Genomic DNA, 13,483 nt, shown 5'->3' with positions numbered 1-13,483 from the left:
AGAAACAGAATCTTAAAGATGGGTTTTTGTGAATGGTTTTCTACTGTGACTGGACTCAAAAGCACTAAGGACTCTAATTGCCATAATCAGAATGACACTCCCAATCCATGGAGTGAGTTGGCAAAAGACATAGTCAACATATCATCATTCGAGTCTCCTAATGCTTTGCTTGTACAAAGCCAGGCTCTGGGGGATAATGTTTTTGACCCTTTTACAGAGTTTTATGGAAATAAGAGGTATGGATATGTTGGCTGGTTGTTGTTAGATACACTGGATACATTAAGGAGTGAAAGTGATGGCTTAAGGCTTCAAACAGAAGCTTAAGCACCATCTGACAGATGTAGAAGTTTCTATGAGTATACTGAAGGAAAATCTTACTTCCTGTAGCTGTAGACTTGAGATATCTGAAAATCAGACTCCGAATCTTATTGTTAGAGTAGCAACTTTACAACGTAAACTGAAATCTTAATGTTGCATGGTGTCTGCCATTAAAGTGAGGGCATTGATTGGAAGAAGTGGGACCCTGAAAAATGGGATGGTGACATGGATTGATAGTGGTGTCGGGGATGATATTGAGAACCTAGGACATGCTGAGTTTTCTCTATTTAACCCTGTAATAGTCTGCCCTGAGGACACAGCTGCCCCACCTCCAGCCTGCCTTGAGGAGTTGGCAACCCAACCTCCCCTTGAAGGGATTAACCCTAGAGCGATTAATCCTATTTCAGCAGGTGAAACAGCAAATGAATGCCCTGAAGCAAATGGCTTGGAAGATATTTCTAATTCTTTTCATGACCGCCCCCTCCACCCATCATTTCTTCCAGATCTATAACTAGACTAAAGTCCCAACAGGCCCCTAAAGGTGAGGTACAAAATATCACACATGAGGAGGTACGTTATACTCCAAAAGAACTGTGTGAATTTTCCAATTTATATAGACAAAAATTGGGAATATGTGTGGCAATGGATTTTAAGAGTGTGGGATAATGGTGGGAGGAATATAAGGCAAGTTCAGGCTGAATTTATTGATATGGGCCCACTAAGCAGAAATTCTGGATTCAAGGTTACAGCTTGAGGGGTTAAAAAAGGTATTAACAGTTTGTTTTGATGGTTAGTCAAAACATGGATCAAAAGGTGGCTGACATTACCTGAGGTTGAAATGCCATAACTGCCCTGATATAATGTAGATGAGGGGATCCAGAGGCTTAGAGAGAGTGGACTGTTAGAGTGGATTTATCATGCAAAGCCTGCTCTTACACCCCAGGAATGTCTGAAGGTTGGACCTTTTACCAGAATAGTGAGAAATAAAATTGTGAGACTAGTGCCATCATCCCTGAAGAGCTCTGTAGTTACCCTTCTCTGTAGGTCAGTTATTACTGTAGGAACTGCCATCACTGAGCTGGAATCCTTAAACACAATGGGGATGATGGGACCCCAAGTTAGCAGAAGCCAGGTGGCAGCACTTAATCACCAAAGACAGGGTAGACGTGGCTATTATAATAGACAGCAAACTCAAAGTAGGAGTCAAAATTATAAACTCGCAGAGATTTGAAGCACTGGCTAGTAAATCATGGGGTACCTAGAAATACAATAGAAGGGCAGTCTACTAAATTCTTGTTCGTGCTGTACAAACAAAAGAGTTCTAGATCAAGTGAACAGAAGTCCAACCCGAATTACAAAAACACAGTGTCATGGACCCTTAATCAATTTCCAGACTTGAGACAGTTTACAGACCCAGAGTCCACTGAATGAAGGGGAGGCCAGGTCCCTTTGGGGGAGAACCCTGTTACACCACCACAGATTTATACTGTTAATCTTCCTCCAAGCCTTCCCCAGGAAGATTTATGGCCTTTTACCAGGATAACTGTGCTTTGGGGAAAAGGAAATGATCAGATATTTGGGGGATTATTAGACACTAGTTCAGAAGTGACAATAATTCCAGCGGAGCCAAAACACCACTCTGGTCCACCAGTCAGAGTTGGGCTTATAGAGGCCAGGTGATCAAAGAATTTTTAGCTCAGGTCCATCTCACAGTGGGTCTAGTGGGCCCCCAGACCCATTCGGTAGTTATTTCCCCAGTTCCATAATGTACAATTGGAATAGACATACTGAGAAAATGGCAAAATCCCCACATTGGCTCTCTAACTCATACAGTGAGGGCTACTATGGTGGGAAAGGCCAAGTGGAAGCCACTAGAACTGCCCCTACCTAGCGAAATAGTAAGTCAGATGCAATACTGGATTCCTGGGGGGATTGCAGAGAATGCTGCCATTCTTAAGGACTTGAAGAATGAAGGGGTGGTGATTCCCACCACATCCCCATTCAACTCTCCTATTTGGCCTGTGCAGAAAACAGATGAGTCTTGGTGGATGACAGTAGATTATCATAAGTTCAACTAGGTGGTAACTCCAGTTGCAGCTGCTGTTCCCAATGTGGTATCATTGCTTAAGCAAATCAGTGCATCCTCTGGTACCTGGTATGCAGCTATTGATCTGGCAAATGCTTTTTTCTCAATAGCCATTAGTAAGGACCACCAGAAACAGTTTGCTTTCAGCTGGCAAGGTCAGCAATATACTTTCACTGTCCTACCTCAGGGGTATATCAACTCTCCAGCCCTATGTCATAATCTTGTCTGCAGGGCCTTTGATCATTTCTTCCTCCCACAAGACATCACAATGGTCCATTATATTGATGATATGTTTATTGAACCTAGTGAGCAAGAAGTAGCAACTACTCTAGACTTATTGGTAAGGCATTTGCGTGTCAGAGGATGAGAGATAAATCCAACAAAAATACAGGGGCCTTCCACCTCAGTGAAATTTCTAGGTGTCCAGTGGTGTGGGGCATGTTGAGATATCCCTTCTAAGGTGAAGGATAATTCGCTGCATCTGGCCCCTCCTATGACCAAAAAAGTGGCACAATGCCTAGTTGGTCTCTTTGGATTTTGGCGAGAACATATTCCTCATTTGGCTGTGCCATTCCAGCCCATTTATCAAGTGACCAGAAAAGCTGCTAATTTTGAGTGGGAACCTGAACAAGAGGAGGCTCTGTGACAGGTCCAGGCTACTGTACAAGCTGCTCTGCAACTCGGGCCATATGATCCAGTAGATCCAAAGGTGCTGGAAGTGTTAGTGCAAATAGAGATGCTGTCAGAAGACTTTGGCAGGCCCCTATAGGAGAATCACAATGCAGACCCTTAGGATTTTGGAGCAAACCCTTACCATCTGCTACAGATATTCTATTCTCCTTTTGAAAAACAGCTTTTGGCCTGCTACTGGGCCTTAGTAGAGACTGAACGCTTAACCATGGGCCACCAAGTTACCATGAGACCTGAGTTGCCTATCATGAGCTGGGTGTTGTCAGACCCACCAAGCCATAAAGTTGGGCGTGCACAGCAGCACTCTATTGTAAAATGGAAATCCTATATACAAGGTAGGGCCAGAGCAGGTCCTGAAGGCACAAGTAAGTTACATGAGGAAGTGACCCAAATGCCCATTGTCTCCACTCCTGCCACATTACCTTCTCTTTCCCAGACCAGAGCTATAGCCTCTTGGGGAGCTCCTTATAGTGAATTGACTGAGGAAGAGAAAACTTGGGCCTCGTTTACAGATGGTTCAGCACAATATGCAGGCACCACCAGAAAGTGGACAGCTGTAGGACTAAAACCCCTTTCTGGGGTGTCCCTGAAGGACAGTGGTGAGAGGAAATCCTCCCATTGGGCAGAACTTCGAGCAGTGCACCTGGTTGTTCATTTTGCTTGGAAGGAGAACTGGCTGGAGGGGTGTTTGTATACTGACTCATAGGCTGTTGCTAATGGTCTGGCTGGATGGTCAGGGACTTGGAAAGACCATAAATTGGAAAATTGGTGACAAAGAGGTCTGGGGAAGAAGTATGTGGATAGACCTTTCTGAGAGGGCTGAAAACATGAACATATTTGCATCCCATGTGAATGTGCACCAGAAGGTGATTTTAGCAGAGGAAGGTTTTAATAATCAAGTGGATTAGATGACCCATTCTTTGGATCCCAGTCAGCCTCTTTCTCCAGCAACTCCTGTCATTGCACAATGGGCTCATGAACAAAGTGGTCATGGTGGTAGGGATGGAGGTTATGCATAGGCTCAGCAACATGGACTTACACTCATCAAAGCTGACTTGGCTACAGCCACTGTTGAGTGCCCAGTCTGCCAGCAGCAGAGATCCATGCTCAGCCCCTAATACGGCACCATTCCCCGAGGTGACCAGACAGCTACATAGTAGCAGGTTGATTACATTGGACCACTCCCTTCATGGAAGGGGCAGCGATTTGTTCTAACTGGAATAGATACATGCTCTGGATATGGGTTTGCTTTCCCTGCATGCAATACTTCTGCCAAAACTACTGTCCATGGACTTACAGAATGCCTTATCCATCATCATGGTATTCCATACAGCATTGCTTCTGATCAGTCTAATCACTGGAAGCCTTTTAAGGAGGATTCAGAAGAGACAGGCTCTCTTCCTGCTTCAGCTGGGAAGCCTCTCCTGTGGAGTTCATCCAGACCCTCCATTGCAATTGCTGATTTCACAGCCTGCCCTACAGATTTTGGACTCTGCATTCCCGCAGTTACGTGAGACACTTTTATAAATTTTATATTTGCGAGTGTTTCCTGTTGATTCTGTTTCTCTAGAGAACCCTAACTAATACAGATGTATAGGAGGGTGTTTTGTTAGGGCTTTAGAAGCGAATACCGTTTCCAAGGTAGGTGCCATAATCTAGGTCATTCAGGTCTTCAAGCAAGGAAAACATAGCTGCAATGGGTAGTGGAGGAGAAGTTGCTTCTTTTGCTAAGAATGAAAGAGTAGATGTGAAGTGTTAAGTTACTGAGGGTCATCTGCACCTTCCCATATACCCCCATTTATGTTTTTTATATTCTCTTCTTTCCTATCAATATTTTAAGTTCTGTAAAGAGACCTGTGTTAGATTCAGTTATCAACTTGGCCAGGTGAGCATACCTAGTCTTGTTGCTGCGGACATAAGCCAATGGTACGTGAACCTCATCTGTTGCTAATTACATCTGCAGTTGGCTAGGAGGCGTGTCTGCTGTAATGAGTGACTGGTTTGACTTAATTGGCTGGTGCTTAAATGAGAGAATGCAATGTAGCACAGCCTAAGCAGCTCGGCATTCCTCATCTCAGCACTTGCAGCTCAACCCAGGCCTTTGGAGATGGAGAATGAAATCACCCCTGGGAAAGTTGTTGGAACCCAGGGGCCTGGAGAGAAGACTAGCAGAGACCATCCTGTGCCTTCCACGTAAGAAAGAACCTCAGTGGAAAGTTAGCTGCCTTTCCTCTGAAGAACCAACAAAATAAATCCCCTTTTATTAAAAGCCAATCCGTCTCTGGTGTGTTGCATTCCGGCAGCTAGCAAACTAGAAGAAGACCTGAAAAGGTTGTGAGTTAATTTAACATAGTTCAGCATTCTGCAGTATCAAACATTCAGTTTGTTTTTTTTAACTATCTTAGCCTTGCAGCTGCAAGAGATAAGAAATTGCTTTAGTATAGTCAGAGAGAGTTCCTGATTTTATTTTATTTTGCCTCTGCCTTGAGCCAGAAGTTTAGTACTTTGAGCTGGTCATGCAACTTCTTTAAGTTGAAGAACTCTGGTAGTGTATAACCCTTCAATGCCTCAAGCTCTTCCTGTGGTTTTACAATAGAAGCCAAATGGTCCTTCCCTGTCTTGTCTTCAGTGGGCACCATTCCAAGTGACCACAAAAGATAATTTTTACTTCTCTACAACATACCCTGGGGTGCCAATTTACAGAACCATCATGTCCCTGAGGCCTGATTGCCTGTATCAATCATTTTTCTTAATTGCAAGCAACATAGATCGATAAAAGCTAACTTAAGCCCAAAAAGAATTGATTAAAAGATCCTGGGCAGCCCACAGAGTCTCTATAACCAGGCTTAGAGGCCGCATAGTTATAAAACCATGTAAAGATCATGTTATTGCCCTTGGCAGCCACTTCCCCAATGCTACTGAACACTGTTATAGCCTCCCTCACTGCTGCCTCTGGAGAGTGGCTTCTGCTGCTGCCACCACCCTAGGTAGTGATCTGTGCTGCTCTTGTCGCTGGATCCCCAGCAAGGTTTGATATGGATTCATTTGGTGATAAATGCACCTGGCTTGCCTGCCCATTCTCTAGTTGTGGGAGCTGAGAAAGTGAGTATCTGGCATTTTCATCTTCCAAAATAGGAGGTGTTCTCTTTCTCTTATTAAATCACAGAAATTAGGTAATTGTCAAACTTCGAAGAAAAAAAGGGTCAGATTCACGAGAGCCAAAGAATAAAAAATGTCTACTATACTGTCTCATAGATTGTTCAGTAAAATGTCATAAGATAATGTTTGTAGAGTACTCACACAGTGCTACAACATATAGCAAGTATTCAGATATGTATAGAATATGTAACATAATACTTGGTATTTTTATTTAAAATGAATGACTGTTGTATTATGAAAATCAGGTAACAGACAAGGATTCTAAATATTTTCTTTTAAAAGCTTTCAACACTACTGCCTTGTGTTGGGAAGTTTAATTAATCTTGCTGCCTTTGGTGCATGAAGAGTAAGGTTGCTGCAGATCATGGCATTGTACTTTCCATTCTTCTGACAAATAAGTATTTCTTATTTCTTTCTTCTTTATCTACTATAAGGAGTTGTGGGAGAACTACAAAGGAGAGTATTCACTATGTGCCCCCAGATTACTTATAATCTAAAGAGAGCAGAGAAAGAAAGATGCCAACATTTATTGAGTATGCATTATGTACTCTTGTGGTATTAAATACATTCTCCTATTTACTCCTCACAGTAGTCCTTTTGGATAGTTATTATCTTCATTTGATTGGAAATGGGACCTCAGAGGGTTTAATTAATTTGCCCCAGGTTATGCAGGTAAGAAAGGAAAAAAAAATCTAGTTCTAGCCCAGGCCTGGGTCATGATTTAAGGGAAATAAAACCCAAAATGTAGAAGAGCCAGGAGAAGAAATAAGGTGGGAGTTAAGAGTCTGGCTGTAAATCAAAAGATTCTGAGTTTAGCAGTGTCATGGAAACTTCAAAGAGGCTTTTGGCAGAAAAATTGAATGGATTTTCCTTAAATTGTCACTAGCACTGTGAGTCCACTCCTGGAATATTGGCTACCCCTCTTATCACTGAACCTTCTAAAAGATGCAAAAAACAAGATATGAGTGCCCAGGAGTAAAAGTCCAGTTAGGTATTCTGAATTACTCCTCTTGTTAGATGAAACATCCATGTAATAATGCCCTTACCAGTATCCACAGACCTTGCCAGCATACAGAAGCTAATAAGAACTAATCACCCGATGGACTATTTCTAGGCCTCGATTACTAGTGGGTTGGCTGGTCTGTTTCATATTGGCCCAAGGTCAAGGGATTGAATATACACTTGACTGACAGCCCGGTATCCTCCTGGGATTGGGCCTGAAAAAGCCAGAGCCTGGCAGAGGACAGCAACCACAATTTCTCATTAAAGGAACACACAGAGTAGATCATTCTATTGAATGGATTGGAGTAATGGGGCAGGGGGGAGGTAGTGTGCTGGTGACGGAAGTGTGGTGGAAGTCTGCTGGTGATGGAAGTGTGACGGTAGTGTGCTGGTGGTGGAAGTGGCAGTGGTGGTGTATGGAAAGCATTGTGCAAGAGTTTTTACCCAGCATAATGATTTTAATGTTCTTATGCTATTTCTGAAGAAAGTTTCCATAAATAACTACCCCAGAGTGACTCAGCACTTGCTAGGTGGAAATATCTCTTATCTCCATTTGCAGAGCAGTATGTATGAGGGCACACCTATTTCCAGAATGGTTATGACAACGAAATTTCTGTCTGTCCATGATAAACCAAATGGATATTCTGAAAGTTTTTACACTTTCCGAGGAAGTCTATTTCTTTCAAATATACTTTTGTAACTTGTAAAGGGTTGTATCATAACCCCTTATTACATCATATTTCCTAATTGTAGCTGTATATATGTTTACATATGTGTGTATATTTATGTGTATATGGATAAACAGAGATCTTTACCTATCTACCTACATACCTATACATCATCTGTATGAAAGGTAACCATGGGTCTTTGTTTCTACACCCAGATTCTGAATTCTTGGCCTAAGGTACTGTTGCATTTGCATTATAATTTGTCTGGGAAACATGGTATTTACTGTAGTGTGTGCATCTTCTAGGAGGCATTATATATTATTTGTGCCTCTATGACATATATATAGAATTCTAGAAGAAACATTCTCATATCCAATTTCCCTGCCTTCTAGGAATTTAACATTATAGCATCATTGTATATTTGGAGACTGAAAGGGAATTGGGGAGCATTGTAGTTTATGGTTGGAAGGTCCTGGTTTAAATTTGGCTCTTCTGCTTACTAGTTGCACAACTTTGAGTAAAAAATGCAACTACCTGTTGGCTCAGCCCTGATCTGTAAGATGGAGTTAATATTCTTCCTCCTAAAGGTTGTTGAGACTAAATGAGCACGTACAAAGATGTTGCCTAGAGCAGTGTTTGGCATTTAGCCAACATTATTACAGTACAGTGTCTAAATTGGAAGGAGTTTTGTGAGTTGATAAGGTAGACTGGTCTTCTCATCTTACAGATGAAGAGTCCGAGGGTCAGTTGGATGAAATAATTTACCTGAAGTTTTTAACCTAACTAGTAATAGAGTTGGAACTGAACTCTAAATAGCAGATTTCTATTAAATTCCAAGGAAAAGAGCTGAATTTAAACTACATAACAGTGAAAATGGAAGGGATTTCACTTTAAATTCCTGAATTAGAAGGAAATCCCATAGTATTAGCAACGCTTTCCAAATCTGACTTTCCTTTTGGTTTTTTGGGGTATAAATTTGCTACCTGATATCTGAGTTCTGTTTCCAGGATTATCAGTTAGCAATCAATTTATGTGTTTTAGAAAGCCTTAGTTGAACTTTTTTCTTTTAACAAATTTACTGAGGAATAATGTACCTACTATAAATTTACTTCTTTTGAGTATATAATTCAATGTTTTTAACTAAATACACTAAATTTTGTTGCTATCACCAAAATTTAGTTTTAGCACATTTTTATCACCTTAGTTAAGATCCCGCCTCTCCCTTTATGATTTACATTTTGCACCTGCAACCTCAGGCAACTAATAATCTCCTTTTTGTCTCTAGGGGATTTGCCTTTTCTGGGCATTTAATATAAATGGATTTATGTAATATAGATCTTTTGTGTCTGGCTTCTTTTACTTAGCATATATTTTTGAAGTTCATTTATGGTGTATCATTACAGTATTTTATTTCTTTTTATTGCTGAACCTGGGTTAACTTTTGATATGGTTTGTAGCAATGTGACAGGAAAATGGGAGCCAAAAAATGGTTTCAACCTCACCAAATTTGTGATCTGATATGGCTGAGTCTACGGAGGTGCCCCTAGAGCAGCTTCCCACAGGAAATTCACCAAGCTTAGTTCTCTGGCCCTCTTCCCGGGCTGTGGGAAGAAACATTTGCATCCTTGTGTCTGATGATTATGCCACTAAAATGGTTGGAAAATTGCCCAAGTAGGAGGTGGCAGTTCAGATTCCAGCAGGTTAATAACAGCCCATTAGTGAGGGGACAGTGGCACACCTGCCATTGAACTTGGAATATGGGAAAGAAGTGCTTCTCATGGGGAGGCCAAGGAATGAATGGGATGTATAAGAGCAGCAGCTGGAGGTAACCCCAGCAGGGGGCAGGTGTTCTTTCCAGTCCTACTGGATGTGAGGAAGAAAGTAGAATTAAGTAATAGTTCAGCACACAGTTTTGGAAATCACGTGTGGGTGACCATATGAGTCTGGGCAGATTATGAAGCCTCTTAGAGTTTTGGTTTCCATATTCAAAATGTGGTGTATAGTACATGCTTCACAAAGTTGTTGAGGATTAAATAAAATGATGTATACAAAATGTGCATCTGCTACCTAAAAAATATTTAAGAGATATTAGCACTTAATTTTTAACTGCTTGATACTAGAGGGTAAGCCTACTTTGGAGGTTTTATTGGCTTCCTGTCTAAGTACGCTTAGACTAATATTATCTGGAATTAGTGAAGTATTACATTTCTAAAATAATAAAAATATTCAAAGGATTAACAAAAAGAGTGTTTCACCTTAGAATTAATGAAGTATTCTGCTTTCTTTTTTCCTCCCTTTTCCTTGCCCTCACCCATCTTGCCTTCCTGCCTACCTTCTCTCCAATGCTCTTTCCTTCTTTTGTTCCTTCATTCCTCATAGTAAAGCAGAACTAAATTAGTAATATACGTATAATTCCAATAACTAATATTTATGGTGTTCAGTAAGATTATGAAGTGTTTTTCATAACCTTACCACATTGGATCCTCACAGAAATTCTGGAGAGAATTATCATTATGAATCCCATTTTCAAGTTCAAGGTAATATGATCTGCCTCAAGTCACACAGCTCACTAATGGTGGATTTGTGGATTTGCCTGCATTATTAGAAATGGGAATTAGATACAGAAACCAAATTTTCAGTCTAACAGGAGAGACAGGCATTTTAAATAATTATCATTGACATAAATTCTAAACAGCATGGTAGAGAATGAGAATGGCAAGGAGGGGCTTTTAGGCAGAGGATGCTAAGGGGACAAAGGGTAGCCCTTGTCCTGAACCAGCCCAGTGGAGGAACTGACAGGAAAGGTGCAAAGGAAATACTAATAAGTTTCCAGAGTTAGAAGGCCTTGTATTTATCAAAATAGTAGAGAACAGCAGAGCCATAGAACATTTTAGAACTTCTAGTGATTTGGCTTATAAATTGTTATAAGTTGCCCACCTTTGATTCTGCTCATTTCCTCAGAAGCTAGGGGGGAGTTGGGGAGAAAGTAGATGAACTGAGCTCCACTGGTATGCCTGGTAGAGCCTGGATGGGAACACAGGAGAAGAGAGGTAGAAATTGGGAAGGCTGGAAGGCTGGAAAGGAAGGTTGTCACATGGCAGTACTATGGCATATAGTTGGCTTCTTTGGGGGCAAAATCTGACCTCCTCAAAACGGAAATTTTAATGTGAAGAAGGCAGCAGCAACCATCTGATGGAGGTAGGGGCATATGAAAAAGGCAAACGTAGGAATAACATAAAAAGGTAAATTTCCAATGAAATATCAGCTAAAGAAGGGTATTTGAAAGTAATAGGTCAAGAATAATGTGTAGCATTTTTCATTACTGCTTGGCAGCAAAACCTTAAAGAGCAAAGGGCCTGAGTAGAAAGTTCATGGATAGGGAAATCAGGAGTCTGCTTCCCATTTCACTGCTAGATGAGAAACCAGGGAATGCAATGGATACAGATAGCTTTATGAAGGAAAGTAGCATGGGGCAACTTCTTTAAGCTGGTGAAGAGAGTATGAAGGATTCAGTGGATCCTGGGGTGTCTGTCTAAGACAGTGAGACTAAAGCTGTGGCCACTGCTGTGTGCCCAGTGCAGGCTAGTATTGGAATTTGAGAAGTGAAGGTTTGTTGAATGAAAACTCTGGATAAGCAGAGGGGATAAAGGGCAGTCAGACATGGAAAGCATAGGGCCGGAAGGAGCAGGGCATGTTAGTATACAGAGGTGCCTCTACCCCAGGTGGACTGGAGCATGCTGCTTCTCTGGGCCTGAATTCCTGATTGGTACACTCCTATCTGCCAGGTGTTCTCACACTTGTGGATCACTGAACTGCTCCCCTTGACCTGTGCTTAGCATATAGCCCTGTCTGCTCTTGATGCTCTCAAGCACCTACTCTGCTTCTCTTTCCCCCTTCTGCCCACATGCTGCCCTTTGAATTGGACTCCCTGTTTCCTTTCAAACTGGAACTTTGCCACCCTGTACTTGGTCCCAGCCACACATTCCTGGAGGCTCAACTCAACTGAGGCCCTGGGCACCACATCTCTGGCAGGATTTATACCTTGATATCCCTGGACCACAGGTGGGATCTACGTAGATTGGAAAATAATCCAATAGAATACCAATAGGGTCATATTATAGAGGGCTAGACAAAGGGGTCTGTACTTACGGGGAAGGAAAAGAGAAAGTCATTGAGAAGTTTTGTTTTGGGAAAATTTGTATATTTAAGTACTGTTTTGGTTAGAGGAGATGACTATCTACCATTTCCTTGTTATTGAAATAATGAGGTATCAAACATCTAAAAAATGCCCTTTTCAAAAGCATTGTAAGACTTGGGATTTATGGAAAATAAGACTACTATACAACCATTCAACCGTTTGTTCATGTAATAATCATTTCTTCAGTATCTACTTTGTGCAATGTATCAGGCTTCACAGGGCAATAGAGAGAAGGCACAGAATTTGTCCTTTTCTCCCCAGAATTCAACTGGTCATACAGACTCATGAACTGGTTTAACTTAACTGAAATACAAGGCAATGAGTGAAAAGATGTGGGTACAGAGATCGGCTCCAGGGGAGAGATTCCAAAGCCGACTGAATTTAGCTGCACTGTGACTTCTCTAGCTGATTGACCCAAAGGGGTGGCCGTGGCATTGAAAATCGTCTGCCTGCTGTCTGGCCCAGGGGTGTGAGTGCTCGCCTGCATCTCCAGACAATTGCTCTTCAAGCTTCCAGATGATTCGTGGAAGTGTGCAGTTGGCTATTCTATAATTAACCCTGCTGATGGCTTTCCAAGTCACTGAACTGCCTAGAAAGAGGCTTCTTCAATCACAGCCCAACAGGACATGCCCCTATATGGCCCCCTTTGAGTGCAGGAGGTCTTATTTACAAATTCTGATATATATGAAGGAAATTTCTTCCATCCCAAAGCAAGGAGGAATGAGGGCCTTTTTTATATTTTCAGTCACAGAAACCACAAAACATGAGTGGAAAAAGACTTGTTAGACTGAATAATTTGTCCCCGAGGTCAAGCTGGATATTTCTACCTCTACCTCTAAACGTATGTCTGCTTGCTGAGCTCCAAGAGGTCAGGCCTCAATGCTCTCACTGTCTCTGGTGTTTCTTCCTGCCTGTTTACTTTTTCCTTTGGTCCTTTTGACATTTAACTCATTTCTATAGCACACATGGAACAGCTATTATTTTCTCATGCCCGGGGAAGGTGAACTAAGACCAGTGCCTGCTCCTGAGATAGTTTACATCATGTGGCAGACATGTCTTTCTCATTCCTTCTGGTACTTCTGATAAGTATTTGGAAGGTCAGTGTGTTTCCTCCCCCTAAACTCCACAGCACTCACATGGTTTCAGTATTATAGTATTTGCATATATGTCCTTTTTATCTTTTGCTAAACTATAAATATCTTGAAATAAAAATATAAGCTTGGAAGTTGGAGAGAGAGTTTAAACCATAGGCCTTGTATTGATTAACTGTGAGACCTTATGCTCTTTGACCCTCATTTTCCTTAAGTATAAGATGATAAGGGTGTTATGAGGATGAAATTAAAACTGCACAGTGCTGGCAGC

This window comes from Tamandua tetradactyla, chromosome 18, assembly GCF_023851605.1.
Source record: "Tamandua tetradactyla isolate mTamTet1 chromosome 18, mTamTet1.pri, whole genome shotgun sequence".
NCBI lineage: Eukaryota > Metazoa > Chordata > Mammalia > Pilosa > Myrmecophagidae > Tamandua > Tamandua tetradactyla.
The sequence above is the reverse complement of the archived record's forward strand: the minus strand, read 5'-3'. Positions refer to the sequence as shown.